This window comes from Triturus cristatus, chromosome 8, assembly GCF_964204655.1.
Source record: "Triturus cristatus chromosome 8, aTriCri1.1, whole genome shotgun sequence".
Classification (NCBI taxonomy): domain Eukaryota; kingdom Metazoa; phylum Chordata; class Amphibia; order Caudata; family Salamandridae; genus Triturus; species Triturus cristatus.
Window position 1 is genome coordinate 496,266,190 of NC_140591.1, and position 27,204 is coordinate 496,293,393.

The window sequence follows — 27,204 nt, forward strand, 5'->3', positions numbered from 1 at the left end:
CCTGTAGTAACACCTTCCACTGTCCCTCGATACATTCAGCGACACTCACCTTGGACCTCGACATGGACTGCCATATATTTCTGGTTACCAATGACACAGCAATCACACTGCGGACTGAAGTCTTCCACTTCCGCTGAACTTGTCAATCCCTAAAGGACTACGGCTGGCCCACAGGGTTATATGGCCCTGTACTGGTCCAGCCTCAACACAACCACTGAATGTGAATACAACTTTCTAATTCACACAGATGTGTCATGGCTATGATCAATCAAGTACGTAAGTATGGATGAATGTAGGGACAGTGATTCAACTAAAAGGTACTCCCTGGGTAATGCTATCAATGCGCATGTATGGCCGTGACCCAGATGGGAAGTGAGACATACATTGTCATTCAAATCAACACCCATCACAGTTGAATACAAGTGAAGATGCCTACACTTCATTTGCATATGTGTGTCAGTAGGGGCAAGATAAGTGCCACAACATGCAGACCAATGCAGCAGTATGTCAGAATGAGGAGCCTTGCAAGCGTCGCTGTCCACTCTGGGGATTGCCTCGCCCTTCACAGGTGTGTGTCAACCCGCGTTGTTGTCAGCTCATGTAGTCGGAGTCCAGGCTAATACAGCCATGTCCACTGTTGTAGTGGGATATGTGACCAAATCTTCAAGATGCAACAAGGTGTTGGGACATGTGCAATGGGTTCAAATCAGTTGTTGCTGCAGGTATGTAGTTACTCGTCCATGAAAGCAATTGCAGCTTCGTAGGCCATCATTTACAACATGAGGTTGTTGTCGACTTCATCAAACAGGACGGCGTGTCCATCCATTAGCAGGTCCGGACAGATGTGCTGCGTCCACCCCCTTTCACCAATTAGCACTACAGCCCAATAGGGGAGCGGTTCAATGAGGTCACTGCACACAAGGATTTGTGCAATATCCCAGGTCCAGCTGTCAGCATGTATGCCAAATATCAAGGCATCCCATAAACAGGTATCACGGTGACACTCCTGGTTGTGGGCCAACAGGGGGCGCACACACATGTCAAAATCCAGTTCAGCTACAGTCCTGCTGGATAGGCAGACATCCATGGACCACTCGAATATGCATGATCGACAATGCAACACAGGCTGAACGCAGGTGACGATGGCAAGGCGGAAGCTTAGCCGGTAACTGATCTGCAGCACTGCCAATGACAGTGCCCCCAGTAAATGCAGCATTCATGCACGGTAAAGTTCCACATGACAGGGGTTTTGCATGTGTCCGGGATGTTCGGCCATTGCGTTAGTGGCTCTTGTTGAAGCTGCACTGTTCTGACCTGCGCCAGTTCTGTGGATGAAATGCCACATCTCGGATCAATGAGTTATTTTAGTGTGCACCGGTTGTACGCCTGGGATGTTGTGGGAGTAAGTGTGAAGGCCATTCCATGCAAGAGAACTTCGAGCAAGGACTCCTGTGTGGGGTGTGTGTAGAAGTTGGTCTCTTGTTGGGCTGAGTGTAGTGTGGGAGTCGGCATCAGTTGCTATAGTATCTGACAGGGGTTGCCGGGCACATGCGATTCCGAGGTCGGAGGTGCAGATATGCTTCCACCTGATAGTTCAGACAAAGGAGCTTTCATCCCTGGTGTAAGTTTGTAATCTGCTTGCATTCATGAAATGTAAAGTGGCTTGTTGGGGGTGGTGTGGGATGAGTGCGACTTTGGGATTCATTTTTGACATGTTGTGCATGTGGCATATGAGCGGCATCACTGTGTGTTACATTGCCTCACAGCTGCTCCTCCCTCCCCCGAACCCATTTACTTATGTGCGCTGCGCGATTGCATCACTTGCACTCCTATGGCACAGTATTGTCATGCCTGTCTGTGTATGTTCACAAGTCTGAGATCAACACAGTGATATTGGTCATTGAAGGTGGTGGACCACTTGAGTGTAGGCCTATGGCAAGGATAGGGAGGACACAGATGTAGAGTACATGCCTGGCTGAACTGGCACTGCTAATGTGGCTAGGCATTTGGCTCATGCTGCGGCAATACAGATACACACAACACTTGGCATGTATGATCCTGGACCCCGAGCTGTCTTGCGCTCCTTAATTACTCTGTTCGTGCGAGCCCACCCTGTGGGTGCATGCTACATTTCAACAATGTAGCTTCTGGGGGGGACGACTTAGCTACATGTCCAAGCTCTTACCCACTGCCTGAGGTGACATGGTTGCGTCCGCTGTCCACGGCACAATGTAATGTGGTAGGGTCTGGGGCCATCATTCAAACTTAATGACCACACGGACACACTAGGATAGATAGTGGCACTAGCTATGGGCACGTGCGCCCGGACCCTTTTTATTACCAGGAACACACATCCAGTGACACCTGTGCCGGATGGATGTGGGGTGAGTGTGTGCCAGCCCTCAGGGAGTGGGTGGTGCAGGGAACAACTTGAACAGTGATCACGGTTAAAGCGGAAACAGAAAACACCAACATAACACTAAGAACTGCAAAGCATCATGGAGGTAGCTGGAGAAAGTACAGAGGTCACCCAATATTCAATCAGAAGGGGCCATGACTTGTTGTGCACTGAGGTAGGGGCACCAGAGCTGAGCATGCTCATGTGAAGAAATTGTCAATGATTGTGTCCCTTCGGGATATTCCTGCTGCAGCTGCAATGGGGTGTGTTTCACCTAAATCATCTTCATCATCATCGCCCCAGGTCTTCCACACTGCCTGAGGTGACATTGTTGCTTCCGCAGTCCACAGCACGTAACTCAATCATAAAGGGTCCATGAGTTGTGGTGCACAGGGTTAGTGGCACCTGTGGCTCTCAGCGGGTGCACAGCCTGCGATGATGCCTGGTCCATGAAGGTCAGGAATGGATTTGATGTGTGTGAGCCCTGCTGACCGCTGTGTAGGCTGGAAGCAGAGATCAGCAGGGGCCCACAGCCACGTGGCATTGACTTGTGGTGCACAGAGTTAGTGGCACTGGAGGCGCTCAGGGGGTGCGCAGCCTGCGATGATGCATGGTCCGGGCGAGTCGCACTAGTAGCAATGTCTTTTGCATACTGAATTCTGCCTCAATATGGCCATGTGGCATTGACTTGTGGTGCACAGAGTTAGTGGCACCAGAGGCACTCAGGGGGTGCTCTGCCTGCAATGATGCGTGGTCCGGGCAGGCCGCACTAGTAGCAATGTCTGTTGCCTACTGGACTGCATCATCTGCAATCGCGACTCGATCTGAATTGTGAACCCTGCTTACTGCAGTGTTAGTCGAAGGCAATAGTCAGCACAGACATAACTCTGTGGTGCTGTGCTGCTGGGGACCTGTGTCACGGATGCCAGCGACTGGCTGAGGAGGCCGGTGGTCACAGCGGCAGCCTTGTGGCAGGGTGAGGGGTGCCGCCCTGGCAGACGCATTGGCCATCCCGGAAGTGAACCACGCCCAGAGCCCCGACTTATTTATTCACACTACTACGCTGGACTGGCGTACGCCAGACCAGCCCAATCCGCTTACGCTTACAGGGGGGACAACACAGCTACATGGCTGAGGTCTTCCCACTGCCTGAGGTAACATGGTTGCATCTACTGTCCACAACAATACAAACACCAGCAGTGGGAAACAACATTTACAACGCAACTTTTACAACGCACTACACTTACAACGCATTTTTTACAACACAACATCCACTACAACGCATTCCATTACATAGCATGACACTACAACGCATTTTTAAAAACTACCTTTACAACGCATTCCATTACCTCGCATACTACCTTTACAACGCATACCATTACAACGCATAATATTACCCCCTGGAGTTAGAATAGTAATTTTTACCCCTATACTATCCAACACTTACCCTACTGTTGCACCCCCTGGAGTTAGAATAGTAATTTTTACCCCTATACTATCCAACACTTACCCTACTGTTGCACCCCCTGGAGTTAGAATAGTAATTTTTACCCCTATACTATCCAACACTTACCCTACCGTTGCACTCCCTGGAGTTAGAATAGTAATTTTTACCCCGATACTATCCAACACTTACCCTACTGTTGCACCCCCTGGAGTTAGAATAGTAATTTTTACCCCTATACTATCCAACACTTACCCTACTGTTGCACAACCTGGAGTTAGAATAGTAATTTTTACCTCTATACTATCCAACACTTACCCTACTGTTGCACCCCCTGGAGTTAGAATAGTAATTGTTACCCCTATACTATCCAACACTTTCCCTACTGTTGCACCCCCTGGAGTTAGAATAGTTATTTTTACCCCTACACTATCCAACACTTACCCTACTGTTGCCACCCTGGAGTTAGAATAGTAATTTTTACCCTTATACTATCCAACACTTACCCTACTGTTGCACCCCCTGGAGTTAGAAAAGTAATTTTTACCCCTATACTATCTAATACTTACCTTAAATGCAATTTCATATTATGCGTTGTAATGGTGTGCGTTGTAAAGGTAGTATGCGATGTAATGGAATGCATTGTAAAGGTAGTTTTAAAAAATGCATTGTAGTGTCATGCTATGTAATGGAATGCGTTGTAGTGGATGTTGCGTTGTAAAAAATGCGTTGTAAGTGCATGCGTTGTAAAAGTGTGCGTTGTAACGACATACATCCCCAGCAGTATATGTCAACATGGACAGGTCTGTGCTCTGCATACTGAGGTCTGTCCAGCACATCACCGCCACACTTGGCATTGTGTGGATTCTTATTCATGGGTCACTTGCCTCCTTCACACATACTTGGTCTCCACCTCTCCCCACATTCTGCTATTGTGTGGCTAAGGGGCCATGCCCTTTTCAGAACGTCCGCTGTCCTGTTTTGCGCTGCCTCGGTGGTAGTCAGGGGTGGCCCAGGGTGGGCATGGGGGTGGTGGCGGTGGGTGTTGTGGCCCTCTTGGGTCTCCGAGCTGCATGATCAGTGTCTCCATGACATGTGTTGGTCTTCTGATGTGGCTCTGGTCTGGGCTACATTTCATACTGCAGGTAGTTGTCCTGCTTTACACCAGTAAAAAGCAGGTGTTAAATCCCTGCTGCTAACGCACCTTATTGCCAGTTTTTGGACTGCATCGCAGATCTGGCTGGTCGTTGAAAATATTGCGAAGTGGTGTTTTTGCATGGGATCGCCTCCTCTGCATAGCATTAGCATTAGTTGTCGATCTCATCCATGGCAATGTTTTTTGCGGGAGCTATCGCTGGAAAACTGGCGATATCGGCAGTTTGCACCAGCTTGAGAATGGGGCGATAATTCTTTCGCCACTTTTGCTGCGCTAAAGTGCCGAAAACTCGGCGATAAGTCCTTGAGAATATGCCCCTATGTAGGGTGTGCGGTTGGAAAGGTGCTGTTTTTGGTCTGAGCCTATGGGCCTGGCTCCAGCTTCAGGTTCAAATGTATCAAATGCTATAATTATCACGTTTGACTTATGGTGAATTACATGTAGAGTTTGGTGTGCATGTCCCAGTCTGGCAGATGTGACATGCTGCAATATAACTAAATTAACTATAAACAATAAACATTGCATCACTTGCACTTAGAAATAGGATTACAATTTAAGGGGCTTTTTGTAATCAGGCCCAATGTGGGAAGTTTTATCATGTTGTCCCTGATGACCACAACGTTTGGTTAATGTGTTATTAACAGCTGCACTTAGTGATGTGAAGAGTTAGGGTGGCTGCGAGATAGGTGTACAAATTATAGGTGTAATAAGAGCTCAAACAGGACAAGCGTTGCCAAGAATACTGTGTGTCTACTGGAGCCTGTTAACAAATGAGCCTTCTCTGTAGTACATCAGAGAAGGCCCATTTGTTAACAGGCTCCAGTCAGAGACACAAATGAATGAGCGGAAATGATATTAAAGGAGTGAGGATGGGAATTAGTGACATGAGCAGCAGCCATGGACCTTTTTTATTTTAAAGGCAAGGATACACCTCACGCCTGAACAATTGCACCTCAGGAACAATGAAGGCTCGTTTCCAATGCAGAAGCTACACAATCTTTTATAAGCCCTGATTCACTTACCCTGCTTACATGAGCTTCTCATTATTCTTTTAGGAAATGCGCCTAATTTGTTTCTTGTGAAAGATATTTGTAAATAAAATGGCCGAATTTTCATATTTTGATAAAAATGATATCTTTACAATTCTGTCATTTATACATTGAATTAATGTGTTTTTCTTAGATACAATACCGGTTGCATGCATGAAGGATTCACAACAAGCCCCTAAGGAGAGTTGAAAAGAGCACATATGAGAATTCAAAAGTAATGATGTAAACTATCCCATGGCAAATGTTGGTAAGGATTGCCACCTTGCAGATGATATTGGCATTACCCTTTTTTTTTTTACATTTTTCACATAATATGCTCTAGAAAGTATGTTTACAGAGAGAACTATTAAGAGCTGCTGTGGAATTTCCTATCCTCCCTTCGTCACAAACCAGATACCATACTAACGCTTTTACTCAATACATTCATTGGTGGGGCCCATAACACCAACACTCACACACTCTCATTTGTTCTGCGCTTACAGGAGAGATAGATGTTCCAAACGCTGGCGTGAAAAGAATATCTTATAATCTAATGAAATTCTATTTACATAAACATACACTAAATATCCTTAATCCAGCACATCTCGATCCTGAATCTCAAGATATTCCTTCCACTTAGTCGATGGATCAATTTAGTTGAATTTGGAAAAGTGATTCTAGTCCTTTTCATTTATATTCAGATGACATTAAATAACCCAACACATTTGCTTATTAATCAATAATATTTTTATCTAATAAATGCACATTTTTAGTCAGAATTTTAATAAATCCACAGAACATCATAGTTACCTAATCTGGCTATTAGTCGTCCTCTTAAGTCAATCAATTTGTCATGCAACACGCTAAGTCCCAAAGATTGGGTCTGGACCATAAACGTGTCTGCATCAATCAATGCCCAGCAGTCTAAGAGTCCTCAGTTCATCAGGAAAATGGGCAGCAATTTAGTCTGTCAAAGATTCAGGGAAACAGCTGTCCTGCAGTGTCACCGTCCTCTCCGTCATCATAACGTCAGGAAAATGAAAAATCAGCGAAAAAGGAGTGACCCAACTCACTATTCTACCGTCTTTTTATAATGAAATTAATGACAAAATGTAGCAAAAGACAGTTTTAGGCACTTCTGATTGGATGGTTAAGATCATCTGTTTCGGTTACCCATAGTCTATGATGTCCCACTGTGAGAGATGATCCATCCGGTTTTGTTAAAATTGTCCATTGTTAAAGCTCTTGGCAGTAGTCCAGTCACAACCTTGTTCTGGTACAGTCTGTGTGGGTCATCTTGAGGCCACTTGTACAGGAGCCTGGAGCATGCGCACTTAGTCGGAAACCTCGTGGAATGGTAGCTCTTTCGTCGCGTCCATGAGTCGGCCATTTTGTCATAGGCCAAATTGGTCAACTTAAGCAAAACAAACACAAAAAGTAATTAAAACATGGAAATACCGAATAAAATGTTTAACCCTCACTAATTCCCTTATGTGTGTGTAATTATCTAGCATATTGGCGACATTTAAAGCGTTTTATACTCAGCCAATGATGTCATCTGGTGCAACTGACAATTACATCACAAAAGCAACATATACCATGTAATATTCTATTTTTCTAGTGTTACCATGCATACGTATATTAGTTTACAAATTATTTTAGCCATACAAATGCAAATCCCACATGTAATTCACACATTAGTAGGGTTGATTAGATAGCAAACAAACACATTAATACTTATTATAAGTAATAGATTATTCTAATTAGTATGAACATGCAGAATGGGGGGGTATAGAACATTTTGTTTTACCCGCTCCATCACTATCCCATGGCGAATGTTGGTAAGGATTGCCACCTTGCAGATGATATCAGCATTACCCTTTTTTTTTTTACATTTTTCATATAATATGCTCTAGAAAGTATGTTTACAGAGAGAACTATTAAGAGAGGAGGAGGAATTTTCGTTCGGTATACTGGACACAGTTACAAACGGTTTTAAGAAAGAAGGCAAACATACTTCCAGAGATTAAGATGTTGTATTTACTATTATTAAGCACTCACCCTTTTGTGTATTGTAACAAATCTAGATACCTGTTGGATCCGAGGGTTTCAGTATAAGAAATGTGAAATATATAGTGGCTTCTATTTAGATTTTTTGTTATTTTGTGTTATATATAAGAACCTGGCAACTTAAACCTTAATAATTTTCCACGTACTTTAGAGGTGATATAATTAGCTTTTATTTGGAGTTTAATAAACATGCATGAAATATCTTTAAAAACGCAAAGTACAAAATATTACGCCAAAAATAGTGGAAGTATAATCAAGTGTTTGGCTATGAATTATAAAACCTACGTGGCTGGTTAATTCTAAACCTGTTTTCTCACATGAGAGCAAGGGTCCAATACTGTTAGGGCAAGAATCATGCAAAACGTTAATCTTAGCGCATGACATATGATATTTTAAGTTGGAAATATTCAGTGACCCGGCACTCAATTATGATAATAGGCATATCTAAACAGGAAATAACACATTTTTTTATTCATATTAAGGAGAAGCAGCACTCATTATGAGGTATCACACACAATAGTGATACTGATATAAATACGATGGTATATATGACCTGTAATAGTATGTAGTTGCATGAGCACCTATGAATTTTAAAGTTGATTTTTGAAGAGAAGCAATACAAAATAACTTAAAATATTTCAAACTTGAGTGCATGTAAATAAATCGCATGCAAGGCGATCTGGGGCCAGATGTATCAAAGGGTTTTACCCATTCTGTGTCTATGGGAAAATGTGTTCATACATATGGCCCCTAGTGCCGAGGGACAATTCTGTAACCTGTAGAAATCCAATTAAATAGCGCCTGTCTTAAACCAGAAATCATTGGTGTAGTATTCCCCCAAATGTTTTGCCTTCACTCCCTTGCTTTACTGAACTCGTTTTTTGGCATTAGAACTTTGCAAACTTTAACTCCTTCTAACCAGTGCTATAGTGCTTTGCTATCTCCTTAAAACATAGTAAAATGAGCCTATATCTAATTGGCACGTTTAATTTAATTGAAAGCTTCTAGTAACGACTATTACATGTATGTAGGGTCTGTAAACTAAATGCTACTAGTAGGCGACAGCACTTATTGTGCTGCCCACTAAGGTTGCTCTGTAAAACATGCCTTAGGCCTGCCACCTCATCCTGAAGTGCAGTTTTAAGTTGCCAATTTGACCTGGCAAAAAATGCTTTTGCCAGGCCTGACCCTACCTTTTTAGTGCTCATAAAACTCCGCTAAGGTAGGCCCTAAAGGCTCATACAGACAGTGGGTGCATGGTAATCAAAACGTAGGACATGTGGGTTTAAGTTTTATATGGCCTAGCAGTGAAAAACCCTTAACTTTGTGTTTCACTGTTGTAAGGCCTAACTCTACCCTGGACTAACACTGGGTCACCTTATTTTAATGAATAAGTGCTAACTTCAGAGCAAGAACAGATATAGAAATAATATTAACACTCAAATGAGCTGCATTGTAAAATCATCTTTAATGGTAAAGTCGTATATTTGATTGCCATTCTGAAAATTCCACTTTTTGAAAGTTGGCATTTTCCTGCCTAGAGCTTCTGGGCTCTTTCCTAGGAGCCTTCAGCTGCTCGGACATGGTAATGAATCTGATTTCCCAGTAAGGGATGTGTATTTGGGGTACGCAGTAAACAATGAGACCTGGGTGTAGCTGGGAGAGGGTCTTTTTGGCAGAATGGCTGAGGAAGAGCTGTACCCTGGCTTTGCCTACAGCACACACTGAGTAACCTGACACCAGGCCCGTATTGGCCTTTATCGCCATAGCCAGATTGGAACCAGGACCAGGGGAAGTTGAAGAGCTGACAAGAACCTATATGGGAGTAGGCCAGGGAATTCCTCACACAGAGACTGACACCAGGTATAAAAAAATGACCATCAGAACCACTCATTATAACACTCCTGGACCTGTGGAAGATTCATAAGAAGGACTGCCCTGTTGACAGAAGGACTGTCCTGCTGCTTGAAGACTGCCCGACTGTCTGAAGAAGGAAGATTAGACCTGTTTGTCTTGATCCTAGGCTACCCAGAGTGATGCCAATAGTCCATTGGCTGTGCTGTGTGAGCTACAGGGACATACACCAGCTTCTAGAGGCTTCCCTGAAACTGCCCAGCTGACTAGCACCATTGGACCTGCTGAGCCCTGCTGTTGGCCTCTCCTGGAGTGAGTCCTGAACCCCAGGAAGGGTCCCCAGGAACACGACACACAGTTGGAATCAGTGAGCGCTCCTCCACAGAAAAATGTGAAAATCCTGAAGTTTGATCGATTCGCAACCGAAAACAGGACTGTTCAGTCCGACACTCTGCGGAATACGATAAGAGGAAATGTGAAGCACAAGTGTGACCAGCTCTTCATGCTGACAGTGACTATCTATGCCAATCAACTAATGCGAGGCTCCAGTTATGACAAGCTCTTCATACTACAGCAATGATCGTCTGCAACGCTAAACATCCTCTTTGCACTGAATGCCTCCTCCTTGCGGCCTCCTCCAGGATGAACTGACATTTTTAAGCCAGATCTCTGAAGATAACTCTTAGGTGAGACTAACATGGTGCCTGTATATGACACCTGCTCCATCTCCGTTGGTCTAAACTGGTGTCTTCCCTTGGTAAAGCGCAATCAAATAACCTTGAGTGGAGCTGTGAGAAATTAATTTGTAGGTTGAGTGGGGTGCTAATCCTACTCAAGCATCAGCCAAAATACCTTTCAGGGTGAACCACAAAGTCACTAAATAAACTTCTGATTAACTGTCTGGTAGCTTGGCAAAAAGGATTCTGGCTTAACTTAGAGGCAATATGTTAAGTATTTAGGCAGCACCACAAACAGCAATAAAGTTATAACACAACACAAGAAAAAACACATACCACTTAAGAAAAACAGAGTACATTTAAATGAGTTATTTGACAGAGAAATTACAGAAATCCAATCAGTAGAACAAGAACTATGATTTTTTTTTATTTTAAGGTAAAAATGAGTGCCTAAAAGATCAAAGCACCAACCTCTGACATGTAGTGGCTCAAGACTGAGTCAACATAAAAAATGATGGCCAACCGTGATGGACCACGATTTGGATACAAAGAGTGGATTGGGCCAAGTTGACGCTTTCCTTCAGCCTTAAAAGAATTTGAAGAGAACTCTCTGAGCAGGGACGAAGTTCCGCAGGGCAAAGCTGATGCCGGTGTCCGAGGAGGAGGTATTGATGTTTGGGAACTGATGGATGAAGTAGAAGTAAAGATTTCTATGTAGGAACGTAGTCTCTTTTTTTAAGTCAAACATCTCCAGCAGAACAATGCTGGAGGCTGTAACCAATGAGAGTTCCATGAAGCCAGATACCCCCTTGGTGAAGGACAGCCGAACAGGATGTTCTGCTGCAGAGAAGACTGCAGTGGGAGCCATCGCAAAGTCTGGCCAGCCGGCGATGCACCTTGGGAAGATATATACGAGCAGGTTGGTCCCGGTCTCCTCACGATTCTCAGAGCAGTTTTTAGCCCAAAAATGTTTAAGTCCCAAGTTTTAGGTTGAGGTTTAGACTATCTGGGCACCTTTAACACCACCACCAAGGGCCAGAACTTGAGGGTCACCACTTTGGGGGTTATGACTTACTCAGGATGGGGCACAGTGCAGTTTCAAGGTGGTTGGAGCCCTTTCTGTCCTTTGGAACAACAAACTATGAATGGGCCGGATTGGTGTACCCTTCACAGGAAGTATACAGATCTTGACGACAATGTTCGTATCTAAGGAGTGGCCATCTTTCATTCCACATCTATTAGGCATCTCTTTCGGACCGCAGTTGAAAGTCCAAAAAGCCCACAGACTATGACATCGCACATGCACCTTGCCCTCTCATCCACAGCCAACAATAGTGTGCCTTCCATGTTATATGCATATCCATCTTATCCATCTTATCCTGTAGGAAGCTAATGCTTACTTCCCATACACCAATCATAATGCTCAGGTGGCCTTTTCTACAGCCTTCTCACATGCTACCAATGTCCTACAGTAGTAAACCAACAATGATCCGTCACTTCACTCAGTAGTACATATGTTACAAAGACCAAATTTTCAAAAACAAATCAGCAGGTCATTGTATAACTCCTTTATTCAAATTTCATCTTTAAAAATGACACGAAGTAGCCAACGCGTTTCGTCCATACAGACTTCTTCAGGGCTAATATATTCTTGTAATGTCCTTTTCCGATCTTTTAGTAAGATTTTTCAAACTAGAAAAGACGTAGAGATTGTGGTATATCAATCGCTTCCAATAGCTTCCTCAGTTAGAATAGTATAACATCAAGCCCCAAGCACTATAGTAGTAGATTCAAAGTTAACATCCATCCGTGATAAAGATATGGTATTTAGACCTATCGTAACTTGTAAACCGACACCATTTCGGTGCTTGGCTACAAACGTCCTAGCCGTATTTCACATAGAACGCAAAATACGGCCAGGACGTTTGGAGCCAAGGACCGAAATGGTACATATGTACTACTGAGTGGAGTGCCGGATCATTGTTGGTTTACAAGTGTTTTTGTGGAGTGTTCCATAGGGGACGTAGGGGTATTGCGTCTCAGGTCCCTGGCACCCAAACAAATTACCTTAACACAATTAGTGGATAGGTGCAGTCACAATTGCCCCATACCCTGTGAGCTCTTGTATTACAATGTCCTACAGTAGAATGTTTTGGCACTGCTCTCCACGTTGAAGCAAAAGGGGATGCGATATGGCATGGACCATCCACTGGTCCTGAACCTGATGGTTAAAGGGGGTACAAGAGACCTCCATGATCCCAGGAAGCTAAGGACTATCTAGCAGATCTCCTAATCCAGCCACAACTAGGGATAGTGGGGTAACGAGTTTACATTGACAGGCAAAATCATGACAGCACACACGGCACAAGGAGAAGACAGGTTCTTCCTCCTGGGAGAGGGACAAATCTCATGCACCTTTAAAACCATAGCTTGTTACAGTGCCTGAAGCTTTAACTATGACCTTGATTGTTTCTCATGGCTTCAAAAAGAAATGACTTCATCTTTGCAGTTCAGCCAGCCCTTTTGTTTCCCAAGGAGTGCTATGCTGCCCAAAAGTACTCACGTAGTTTGTTGATTCAGGCTGAACATTTACCATACCACAGTTCTCGGTTGGAGCACTACCATGACTGTGATGCTCTATTTACACTCCCAACCAGATGAAAACCTCCTTCTTTGTCCACCTGCATATAATATTGGTGAACATCTGAATGCCCTCTATACTCATTGGGGATGACTGACACCTCACTGTTGATCCGATCTTCAACCATCTTTTCCACTCCAGATTTCCGGAATACATACCACTGACACCTCCTTCTGGACATTATGTCGGATCACTCGCTGGTCAACTCCTGGAGTTCATATCACCCAGAGACTACTCATTGCTTTATTGCCTCCATGGAACGGACATCCAAATTGACTTTCTTGGCAAAAAGCATGCGCTTCACTGAGATACATAATAGTACAATGGATGAGCGCGCCATCTCTGATCAGGCTCCGATCTTGCTCTCACATCATCTGAGACTCCACTCCAGCAAAGATAGGTCCTGCAGGGTGAACACTCGATGATATCAAAAGCCAGATAAAAAGGGAGAGCTGCAGATGCAACTTAAGGATTATTTCACCCTCAATGAACATTTGGTCCCCTCACAACAGACTTTGTGGGCAGTGGTGTGGCATTTATGTGGGGTGTGAGGATGAGAGAACAGGCCTAGTGCGCCGGAAAAACTGTGCTGTACAAAGGCAACTAGAGAGCGATGTGCAAGAAGCACACAATAATTATACTCAGAGCCCGTCTGCCACCCCCTAACAGGTCTTGACACAGAAAAAATACGACCTCAATGCCCTTCTCTCACAATCTGTGGAGAAAGCTTATACAGACTCTGCCGATGGCATTATGAACACAGCGAAAAGGCCAAATGATATCCCGCCTAGCAACTTACACAGAGGCAAGCGCAGTGGACTATCCCAGTGCTGTTCTACATTTCAGAGGCTATTCTCATGCACCCTCTGGACATCAGTGCAGCATTTCAATCGTACTAGGCTAGCCTCGATACTTCCAAAGCCAGGGCCACTACAGATGCGGAAAACCAGTCCATGGATCGACTACCTCTACAGGTGTTGCCTGCAGATTTGCAGGAAATGCTAGCCGGGGACATTACAAATGCTGAAATATTGGAAGCAATGAAGGGCATGACTACCGGAAAAGCCCCAGGAGTGGATGGCTTTCTGATTGACATCTATACGATCGCACCTGAACACCCAATCCCTCTCCAGGACAAGCTTTTCCAAGAGGCAAAATCAGATGATAGTATGCAACTGGATTTTCTATTGGCCTTCATAACTGTCCTTGAAAAAGAAGAAAAGGTTCCAAATGCATTGTACAAGCTACAGCCAAATTTCACTGATTAACAGTGACGTCAAGCTCATATCCAAAGTGATGGCCAACAGGTTGAAGAAAGTGATCATTTACTTGATGCACAAAAATAAGGAGGGCTTTGTTCCCGGACACTCTCCACAGAACCACCTTCGTACACTGCTACATCTGTTGCGGAGCTCCAGCACTGCGGTTGGCGAGAGGGTGGCCCTCTCCCTTGAAGCAGAAAATGCTTTCCGCCCGATAGAGTTGGGCTACCAGTTTCGCACAATGCTCACATGGGCAATGGCTGTAATTCCATCAATATAGCATCCTGGTCCTATACTAATTTGATGAGCACACTAATTAGCAAGGACGTCATTTTACACACCATATCAATCCATCACGGAATCTGACTGGGCGGCCCCCATCACCCTTACTTTCCCTGCTAGCACTCTTACCGCTAGATCTAAACTTCTGAAAATGCATGGGGCTCCCCCACTTCTGCTAGCCCTTTTAAACTTTTATCATACGCAGGCAATATCTTGCTGGGGCTTTCCTCCACAGAGTCAATGGAGGGGCCCTAATGACAGATTTGCAAAAGGGCCTTTCCAATGGTGACTATCACCACAGCAGCCTCATTACCGAACCAGTGCTTCCACTGGCAGCCTGGCCAAATGACGTATTAGGCATCTGGATCCACTCATGCATTCAGGCCATAGTGCAGGCCAAACTCCTACCAATGACTCAACAAATGCAACAGGACTTTGAAAAGAGGCGTGCAGCGCATCTGCCACTCTGGATCCTTTGTGCAAATGATGAAAATGGCGGTAGCTCTTCAGCACAACTATACAGTTGACATGCTGCTGATATCGACGCTGTGTTTTCACTCCGCTGGATTGACCTTCCGATCAAATCCTACCTTTGGCAAATACCATCTGCCATGCCCAAATTGTACGTAGATACGATGTCAGGAGGCCTATGACTCCCAAATATCACAATATTTTATTAGGAGCAAAACATGTCACAAATGGCCTACTACTTCATCCCGGACATCGAGACGCCCAATTGGGTGACACTTAAAGCCACCCTTCAGCATTGCACTATGGGAAAACATATCATTTTCCTGTCGAATATTCCCGGAGTGACACTGGAAAACCCCGTCATAAGGAAAAAAAACATATCTCCTTCTGCAGCTGGACAGCCTTCTCTAACTTCAAACGCCATTTTGGTTTAATGCAGGCCTGCTGCTCCAGCTAGCACAGATGGGCACAAAAAGGCATTTTGACACTTTCCCAGGTTTTAATGGTGGGATGCATGAAACCTTTTCAAGAACTTTAAGAGGAATGCCTTTTGGAACTGGGAGCACTCTTGCACTATCACAAACTACGGCGCTCCATAAACGCTGCTCCCCATTGAAAGCAATCTGAGATGCAGGATTTAAGAATCAATGTGTACCTGCAAAAGTGGGGGGCATAAAAGAAGTTAATTTTGGGTCTTTGAGGACTGCTGATAGCTGCCCTATACTCAGTACTTAACCTCTAGGAACCTGTTGAATCACTAGTGCCCATGCGGGCACCCAGCCCTGACAGACAAGTAATGGTCTGCCCTTCTCTCAACGCATCAGTGGCGGCTCCTCCGCTATGGTGGAGGAGCATTTCCCCACCGCTTTAAGCAGTGTAAAGGAAAGGAAATATAAAATGATGATAACTTTTAGTTTTATGTTTCCCTCTTTTGCGGGTGGGTGGGCGGGGCTGCTCTGCTCACTCAGAGCAGGGCAAGAGAGGAAGGGTTTGCCCACTCCTAAGTGCTCAATGACTGTTTGGGTTGCAAACCAGTCATGCGTACGTTCCCCATTGTCCGTGCAGGCTGCATTACAGTCTGCATGGCTCCCATTCCCTGGTTTAGCGTCCAACCAGAACATTCAAAACCAATCACAATGCTGCATTGCAGCGTTGTGATTGGCCAGGGGAGCCTGTGGTCGTGTCCCACGATGAGAATAGGAGCAAGAAGCAGAGACGCCGATTATTTATTGTTTTTCATTAAGCTACCTCGTGCCCGTCCCGCCACCTGCGAGTTATGCCAGTCGCCACTGCAATGCATGACAAATATATTTAAGGATCCAGACTGAAATGTAGTTACTTTAAAATAATTAATGGATGGTAGTGGTCCCCCCTAAAGCTGTTATGAGCTAGACTGACAACATCAAATGCAACAAACTGTGAGGAGACATACTTCATATACTGTGGTCTTGTGAACTTGTCTGGGATTGGGTTTGCGAGAAACCGATCCATACTAGCGACCTGGCTTTTCGACCTACCATTCGATTTGATTTGCTCTTTTGTATCCAATCCCTCCTTGATGTGGATAATCATAAGTGACGCTGGCCTCTGCACTGACAATGGCAAATCTGTGCATCCTTTGCTGATGGAAATCACTCATGCCTCCAACCATTGAGGACTGGTGCAAGGCCATGGCAGTAACAGCAAATCATAAATAACTAATCTACAAACGTAATGACTAGCTACATGTGTTTGTGAAAATCTGGCCCTGTATCTGTCTTGAAATTAACATGAACAGCTTAGTAGTTTTGCCCTCTCTCCATACCCATTGGTAAGAAGGTTAGGGTACTAGGATTGCCAAGCAAGGAGCTTCAGCGCTCCTCATAATCAAGGATGGATCCTGTAAGTAGACATCATTTCTTTGTTTTCTGCATTAAGGACTGCGAATGATGAATCACTTTTGTAGCCTGACTACTTGGCCTTGATTTATACAGATTGGGATTGTAGTTAGCCACGATGGCATTATTGACCAATATGACATTGTACATAACTTTCTAATTGCATCTGTTTTTCAATTCCTGATTGGATACTTTTTGTTGTAACACTGATACTAATAAAATGAAAGGTGTAATAAAAAACAAGAATTGACCGCTTTTTAAATTCTTTGTGTTAGACCATATCTTTCTCCTTTTTTCAAATTTAGTTCCTGCCTCTCTTGTCCACCTGTCATACTAGCTTGCATGCATGAAGATGAATCTCAGCAACCTTAAAATCTACACTGTGGTGAGGTGAAAGAGTTTTGCACGAAGAGGGGTCTAGCAATGGCAAAGAGCTCCGAGAAAAAAGGAGCTCCAGCTAGCCCATCAGAGCCTGGGACGAGATCCAGCAGCTGCAATAGACACAGCAGAAGGAAGAGGAGGATAAAAATGTTGTACAGGAAGATGAAATGAATAAGAAGAGAGAGAACCTTCGGTGACCAAAGCCCTAGTGGAGAGAGAAGGGCCCACAGGAGTGAGGACCCCTACTGAATCCAGAGCAGGCAGCAGTGAGTCATGTACAGCTTATCCACTGAGGAACCGGAGGACAGAAGGGCAATAGATAAAACTTAAATTTGAGGCAGCCAAAGAGGAAGCAAATGCAAAAAGGTTCTTTGAGGAGGAAAAGAATGAGGCTGCCAAAGAGGAGGCAGCTCCCAAGAGGGCCCTAGAGAAGAGGAGAATGGTTCTGGAGGTGAAGCAGATGGTGGCAGAAAGGGACTTGGCAGAAAAGAAGTTGTTTCTAGCTCATGCGATGGGTCAGAGGTAGCTGTACCTGAAAGCCAAACAGCTTGCAGAGTCCAGGACCAATGGTGGCAAAGACAATGCAGTGTATAATGGAGAAAGACGGATCCACATTCCCAAGGATCTGGTTTTTAACTTTGTGGTGGGGGATGATAGGTGGTTTGTGCGGTAGCTCTAGATGTTCATAGGGTGTTTGAGGAGGACTAGGGAGATAGTCTGTAGAGGCATATAACCCATGAAGTGAGGGATTGCCTGCTGGTTCCATTCTATTCTTTTCCTTTCTTGGCATTTCTAAAGTACATGGCTGCCCAAAGGGCCTACCAGCATTAACAATTCATACCAATACCAGTATCCTCACAGAGTTAAATGAACAACAGTGGTGCCGATCACGATCCTGTAAAAACCGGGTACGAACCGTCGGATGGAGCATATTCTCCGTCCGACGCGTACCCGGTCGTCAAAACTTACAAACATGGAATTACGAATCGCACGGAAACTCCATTTCCATACGATTCGTACAAAACCCCGACCGACGAAAATAAACATACAAATGCGATCCGGGAAAGCGCCGACGTGACGTCGGGACGCACGCAGCCTGCAATTCACGAACCAGGAATTACGATTTGCACCGACGTCATCCCGCACGGTGAATATTTTCCGGCTGCCAAAAACTGCCGGGTAATCAGGACGACGCGAACAAGGAGTACCTGTACGCGACGGACAGACATGGACCCGAACCTACGTGTCATCCCGGCCCTCATAGCAGTCGACCTCCTCTACAGGTTCGGACGCAGACGCCGCAGAAGGTCAGATCAACAAAGGGAGGGGGGAGAGAGGGGGGCAGGACCAGGGGCAGGCCACAAAACCCCCACCAAAGTCACACCGCACACATGCCCTGGACATACTTGACCCCCAGGCCCTGGTCACTACGAGGGGGTGGAGGCGTGTCCAGCAAAGCCAGCGTCCGCCACAACGGAAGTGCTTGACGACGCGAACCGGCAACACAACAATACAGGTACGTCCCGTACCCACGCCTTAAGAGCGTGGGTACGAGTCGTACCCCGCCCACACCTACGTCATCCCAACAATGGCGGGAAGGCTGTACCCACGTGGCAAAGGCCTGGGTACGGCCCGCACAAGCATCACATAGCGTGGGGACGGATATGTACGGACCGTACCACCACCCCCATATGCATGGAGCGTACCCCCAACCCCAACAGTGTAAGTACGACCCGTACCCTCACCCGTGTACTTATGGAGCGTACCCCCCACCCCAACAGTGTAAGTACGACCCGTACCCTCACCCGCGGACGTATGGAGCGTACCCCCCCACCCCAACAGTGTAAGTACAACCCGTACCCTCACCCGCGTACGTATGGAGCGTACCCCCCACCCCAACAGTGTATGTACGGACCGTACCCCCACCCCAACCGTGTATGTACGACCAGTACCCTCACACGCGTACATATGGAGCGTACCCCCACCCCAACAGTGTAAGTATGCCCCGTACCCTCACCCGCGGACGTATGGAGCGTACCCCCACCCCAACAGTGTAAGTACGACCCGTACCCTCATCCGTGTACGTATGGAGCGTACCCCCCACCCCAACAGTGTAAGTACGACCCGTACCCTCACCCGCGTACATATGGAGCGTACCCCCACCCCAACAGTGTATGTACGGACCGTACCCCCACCCCAACCGTGTATGTAAGACCCGTACCCTCACACGCGTACGTATGGAGCCTACCCCCCAACCCAACAGTGTATGTACGGACCGTACCCCCACCCCAACCATGTATGTACGACCCGTACCCTCCCACGCGTACGTATGGAGCGTACCCCCCACCCCAACAGTGTAAGTACGAGCCGTACCCTCACCCGCGGACGTATGGAGCGTACCCCCACCCCAACAGTGTAAGTACGACCCCTACCCTCACCCGTGTACATATGGAGCGTACCCCCCACCCCAACAGTGTAAGTACGACCCGTACCCTCACCCGCGTACGTATGGAGCGTACCCCCACCCCAACAGTGTATGTACGACCCGTACCCTCACCCGCGTACGTATGGAGCATACCCCCACCCCAACATTGTAAGTACGACCCGTACCCTCACCCGCGTACGTATGGAGCGTACCCCCATCCCAACAGTGTAAGTACGACCCGTACCCTCACCCGCGTACGTATGGTGCATACCCCCACCGCAACAGTGTAAGTACGACCCGTACCCTCACCCGCGTATGCATGGAGCGTACCCCCACCGCAACAGTGTATGTACGACATGTACCCCCACCTCGTATGCATGGAGCTAACCCACACCCGTGTATGTTCTAAGCGTACATATCGTGAAATAGGAGGGGTGGGTGCAGAGTCCTTCCAGCAGTGCCCAGACACAGGAGGGGTGGGTGCAGAGTCCTCCCAGCAGTGCCCAGACACAGGAGGGGTGGGTGCCCATCACTCCCAGCAGTGCCCAGATACAGAGGAGGGGTGGGTGCAGAGTCCTCCCAGCAGTGCCCAGACACAGGAGGGGTGGGTGCCCATCACTCCCAGCAGTGCCCAGACACAGGAGGGGTGGGTGCAGAGTCCTCCCAGCAGTGCCCAGACACAGGAGGGGTGGGTGCCCATCACTCCCAGCAGGGCCCAGACACAGGAGGGGTGGGTGCAGAGTCCTCCCAGCAGTGCCCAGACACAGGAGGGGTGGGTGCCCATCACTCCCAGCAGTGCCCAGACACAGGAGGGGTGGGTGCCCATCACTCCCAGCAGTGCCCAGACACAGGAGGGGTGGGTGCAGAGTCCTCCCAGCAGTGCCCAGACATAGGAGGGGTGGGTGCAGAGTCCTCCCAGCAGTGCCCAGACACAGAAGGGGTGGGTGCAGAGTCCTCCCAGCAGTGCCCAGACACAGGAGGGGTGGGTGCAGAGTCCTCCCAGCAGTGCCCAGACACAGGAGGGGTGGGTGCCCATCACTCCCAGCAGTGCCCAGATACAGGAGGGGTGGGTGCAGCGTCCTCCCAGCAGTGCCCAGACACAGGAGGGGTGGGTGCAGAGTCCTCCCAGCAGTGCCCAGACATAGGAGGGGTGGGTGCAGAGTCCTCCCAGCAGTGCCCAGACACAGGAGGGGTGGGTGCAGAGTCCTCCCAGCAGTGCCCAGACACAGGAGGGGTGGGTGCCCATCACTCCCAGCAATGCCCAGATACAGGAGGGGTGGGTGCAGAGTCCTCCTAGCAGTGCCCAGACACAGGGAGGGTGTGTGCCTATCACTCCCAGCAGTGCACAGACACAGGAGGGGTGGGTGCCTAACACTCACAGCAGTGCCCCTGCAAAGAAAAGGGTGGAGTACCCACAAATCCTATGCCCACAAATGTCAGTCAGGTGCACAAAGATCCTGCAGTACATGTACCACATGTGTGCGAGGCTGGGAGTATACACATGCATACAGCCTAAAAGGGAACATGTCCACATGAAGTCATGTCAACAGACTACATACACAAGTACAGTGATCACCAACGATGCCACGAATGATGCCGGTGGAGACATCGCTCTGCATGCCTGTGCAAAGTTGAAGGAGTCCGTCACACCCCCAGCTGATGTAGACACAGCTCAGCACCACATAGTGGAAACACCCTGCAGAGAAGATGTCAGGGTACACAGAGGAAGGAACACACCTTGGGACAATTTCACCATGCAGTAACTGCTTACATGAGCAAAGACACTTAGCTAACACCTTGTGATGGCACACAGATACCAGGGTCCCCACTATGACCAGCACACTACTAAATTTCCCGCACACCCAACACATGTTAACCACCCAAAATTATGTAGCAGCCCCACCAACAGCAATACCACAAAAGCTGTAGTGATCTAAGGAAAAAAAATTGGCTTTATTCAAAATTGTGAGTGGATAAAGTTCAATATTTACAAAGCCCATAGGGCAGTCCATGAGTCACAGCTGGATGGGGGACACAGTGGGACGCGTGTCCCCTAGCTTGCCTGCACAGTCAGACTCCTTTGTCTTCCACAGCGGGGAGGGCATCATGTGGGGGGGAAGTACCAGGCACCGCAGGGACATGAGGGCAATGGGTAGGCGTCGTGGGTGCAGGGATGGAGGACTCCACCACAGGGGGTGGGGCAGGGCCAAAGGCGGAGGCCAGGATCTCGCTGCACACCTTAGCAAGGTCCTCCAGCGTCTCCCCTGCACCCGAAGGAACCACAGGCCCCAAGGAGGGGGGGAGGTGCGGAGGGATGGGTCGCAGCACCACTGGGGGAGGGTGTGGCCAGGGGGGGACACTACCACCCTGACCGGGGACTCCCTTGACCGCTTGCGGGGTGGTGTCACAGTGGGGCTCAGGGACAGAGCGGCCATGAAGGAGTCCTTGCCGGATATGTGGCCAGGAGAGCTGAGGGGAGGGGATTTGGAGGGAGTGGATTGGGTGGAATGCGGACTCCCACTCTGGCTGCATGACTTGCGTTTGCCCCCCGACCCAGTGGGTGTGCCTACTTCACCCTGTGTGTGCGTGCCAGGAGGTGTGCGTATGACCTTCCCTGCTGGTATGGTGCCTGTGTCTGTTGTGTTGTGTGCATGCGTACGTCTGGGTGTACGTGGGACAGGCATGGGAGTGGGAAGTGTGGATGGGGCAGGGGTAGGGGGAGGGACATGTGGTGACGGGGCACGCTGGGAAGGGACATGAGCAAGTGGGAGGCGGCTGATGGCAATGGAGGGGGCGGGGTGCGATGTTGTGCCACTGTCAGCTGCTGGTGCAGCCTCCGCCCACTCGGAGAGATCATCCTCGGACCCGTCAGCTTCATATTCAGTCGTGCCAGTGGACAGGTCCTCTGCCTCACTCTCCTCTGCCTCAGTACCACTCAATGTGCCAGGCACGATGTCAACGCTGGCACTGGTGCTCGGTCCCTCCGCTCCGTCTGTGCTGATGTCTCCCTCCGTGTCCCCCGATGATGCTGTGGGCAAGGTGAAGAGACAGCAATTAATCACACACCTCTATACATATGTCACATGAGTCCAATCTCCATAGGTTACAGTGCATAGCCTGCAAAGAAAGATCTGTAACACCTACAAAACAAGGTACAGATGTAGGGCATGCAACACACAGTTGGTTGACCCACCATGCCAATGAAAATCCATGGAGAGCATGACACAATAGCAAATGACATGAAATTGAGTTTGACACAGGAGCCAGGCCCTGGGGACAATCCAGCACTGCATCTGCACCACACAGCGTTGCCGAAAAAAGTGATGAGCAGGGACCATATACATGAACTTGAGGCACAGGCTGCATAGGTAATACTGAGAACATGCCCACCATGACTGGCTCACTGCACCTTGAGTGTATGTCCAGACAAACATCACACACTGGCCAGACCTAGCAAGGAGAAATCTGGTTTTGACATGTAGGCTTGGCCCGCACCAACCACCCCCTACATGAGACAATTTGTTGAGACACAGGTGGCACTTACATCTCTTAGTCTGGGTGAAATACACAGGGGCTGCATAAATGCAAGATTGGACGCCAAATACACAAGGTGCGCCTGTCCAAATAATCATGTACAAATGTCCACCATCAGATTATTGTAACAAGACACACAGGCACTGGCCACCGTGAGTATGAACAAGGACAATCAGGTCAGGCTGTACAGTGGACACTTGTACTACATTTTACGTCAGTAGACATGGCGCCAGGGGACAATGGCACAGAGCACAACCTATGCTGTAGAGACTGAGAGTGTCCATGTTTTGTGATGACACACATGACACCTATGAACATATGCCCCAGGGGACAGCAGTGGCCACACAACTCCATGGTCCTGAATGGGAATGACTGCAACACACGCCACCATCCCTGCACTATGCGTATCGCACACTCATGCATATCATGTCACAGGCCACAACATACGACATGCGCGCTGTAAGGCCTGACACTTGAGAGACTAACACCCATGTCTGGACTCAGCATCAGTGCCAACTGACATGGAACCCACATGCACTGAACTGGACAGGGCACAGGCAAGGTCCCCAAACCTGTTAGACACCACCCCCACACATGATGCTACAGGCATAGTTCACGTGGAGAAAGCGCCAGCCTACATTACCTTGTGAAGGAGTGACTACACACAGACCAGGGAACACAGTGCAAGGAGGAGAAGGGAGGCAGGAGAGCACAGCTATACTGTGGGTAACTGGATCTGCACAGCACCTTAAAACCCTGGCAGTGTATCCATGCAACTATGCACTTACAAATGCTGGTGACACACAACAAACACACATGTACCTACCCCCTTCCTGCTGCTGCTTCTCCTGTAAGCGCCTCTCCAAGTCTGGAAATACCACCGCCAGCACACGCTTGTGGATGTGGGTCAGACGGCGGCGCCCCCGGTTCTTATGGGTCTCAGGTGAGTCCCCCAGCAGGACCCGTGCGATCATCCGCGTCCAGCACCGGATATCCTGCCAGCGTTTCCTCACCTGGCCCAGGCGCCGCTTGCGACCCTCCGCACTCCTCACGGCACTGACGGCGGTCAGCCATATCTGCTTCTTGGCAGTGGCGCCTACCTGTGAGGATGAACAAGTGACACTACATCAATACATCAGGCACATGTCACAGAGAGACATATTAGAACAAATGTGCTGTCTACAACAAGGCATAGTATGCATCCAACGCATTACACCTTTGTCATAGGGACATGATCCTCTGGGGAAGGGCAAAAGCGGTACGTGCCATTGAAAGTACACAGGTGGAATGAGGGCAACGACACAATCAATGATCCAGGCTCACACTGTGCATCAGAAGGTACACCAGGATAATGTGCAGCACCTCTAAGCAGTCAAATTCCACAGGCCACTGACGCTACCGCAGCAGAGTACACAGACACACACAGGCACAGGACATTCACCTGCCATTGGCAAATGCTGCGACAAACCTCACTCTGCACATGTGCCACTAGACGGGGGGGCCCACAGGTGTGGGGCTGGCTCTGCACGTCAGAAACACAGCACTGCTCCCTGCTCACATCACATGGGCAGGGTATATCCATCCCTCATGCAGCTGGGGTGCTACACTCCACATATGCACCCACCCACATGACAGGGGACTTACACACACACCGATGTCCAGGGTAGGAACACATCATGTGGACACTCTCAGCACAGGTACACAGAACTAACACACATCTGTGGGTACAGTCACCTGTCACACTGGGGTGACCACATAATCACATGAGGACTGAAGAGGCTACATTCCCAGGAGGACAAGACAGGCAGAATGTGGAATGCACCATGCAGTGATTGTCACAGTAAACACAATGCAAGTGAGGACGGCAGACATGCACCACAGCATGCACTGGCTGGGAGACATCAGGCATTCCCCCCCCGGGACCCCCCTACAGTACATAGCATGTGTGCCACACCTGGACACAATGCCAGAAGTCTCACTCACAAAAAAAGGGACACAGTCTGTGCTGGTGGACTCTGCACTCACCTGATACCCTGGTCGCCCATACAGCATCTAGTACTGTGGGAGGATCACATCCAGCAAAGCCAGGTTCTCCTCCAGGGTGAAGGGCTGTGACCTCTCCACAGACCTTGACATGGTTCCAGGGAATCAGTTGCAGCAGCTGGGTCGTGGAATACAAAGATGTGCAGGCAAGTGCTCCCTCATGGGACCTGGCTGCCTTATATCTGCCTTTGCTGGCCTGTTTCATGCACAGGAGTACAGAGTGATTGGTCACTCACATTTGCATCCTATGTTTACTCCAATCCCTTCAAACCTAGCACAGTCAGTGGGTTCTCATTATGGTTTTTTTCTTCAGCATGATGTCAACTCCTGAAGCACATTGCAACAAAGTAGATTCATTCAAACTGACTACTGCTGTGCACCTGCTTCCAAATATTCAAACTTTAAACTTGGTCTCCATGACAACCAGCATGCATGTAGGCCTTTATACTTGTCCCTCATGTGTCCCCTATGTAATTTTGAGCTTCACACACTGGTACGGTGTGTTCCGGGGCCCTAGGGCACCCCAAATGCATAGCAACGGCCAGTACAGGCGTGTGTACGCTCCGTATCACTATGAGTGTTCTCGCGTATGCGTACTCATAGTGATAGTGAGCGTACAGGCGTGTGTCCGGTCCGTACCACTATGAGTACGCATACGCGAGAACACCCATAGTGATAGTGAGCGTACAGGCGTGTGTACGGGCCGTACCACTATGGGTGCTCTCGCGTATGCGTACTCATATTGTTACGGACCGGACACACGCCTGTACGCTCACTATCACTATGAGTACGCATACGCGAGAACACCCATAGTGATAGTGAGTGTACAGGCGTGTGTACGGGCCGTACCACTATGAGTACGCATACGCGAGAACACCCATAGTGATAGTGAGTGTACAGGCGTGTGTACGGTCCGTACCACTATGAGTACGCATACGCGAGAACACTCATAGTGGTACAGCCCGTACACACGCCTGTACGCTCACTATCACTATGGGTACACATACGGCAGCACTCCCATAGTGATAGGGAATGTACACAGGCCCTCTTTGCGAAAGTACGGTGCCTTTCACACATCACAGTGGTGACAGGCAGCACACAGGAAGGAATAGGGCTGACATACTTGTCCATGGATGGACATCAAGCCATTGTCTGGGCAGTACTACATGTGTGGGGCACAGGTGTGAAAGGCTGTGATGTGGCAACTCACTCCTGAGTCGAGAAGGCACCAGATGTATGATGAGATGTGTACAGATGTTATGTGTGACGGTGCAATGTGTGCCGGGCATGCCCTTGACTCCTTTGACATGTGTGCATGTCGTACTGCACACTTGGGATGAGCGTCACTGGCATGGCATGGTCAACAACACACGCAAGTGTCCCCTGATGCCCGTTACAGGGGTTACCACACCAGACAGGTCACTACCCACGGTGCACCTTGTTACTATGTCATGTATGTGTGGGGGGTTCACATTGGGTTGATGTTGGTGCTCCCTCAAAAGCATCAGCTGTTACAGCAACCAACATGTGTCTGTGTGTAGATTGACATGGCACACTGTTCCGCACACCAGGCCACATGTGGTACCCGATGTGAGGTGCGTATGTATGCATGGGACACAGAGTAGCGTAACAAGGACATGTCTCCATCCTCTGTATGAATG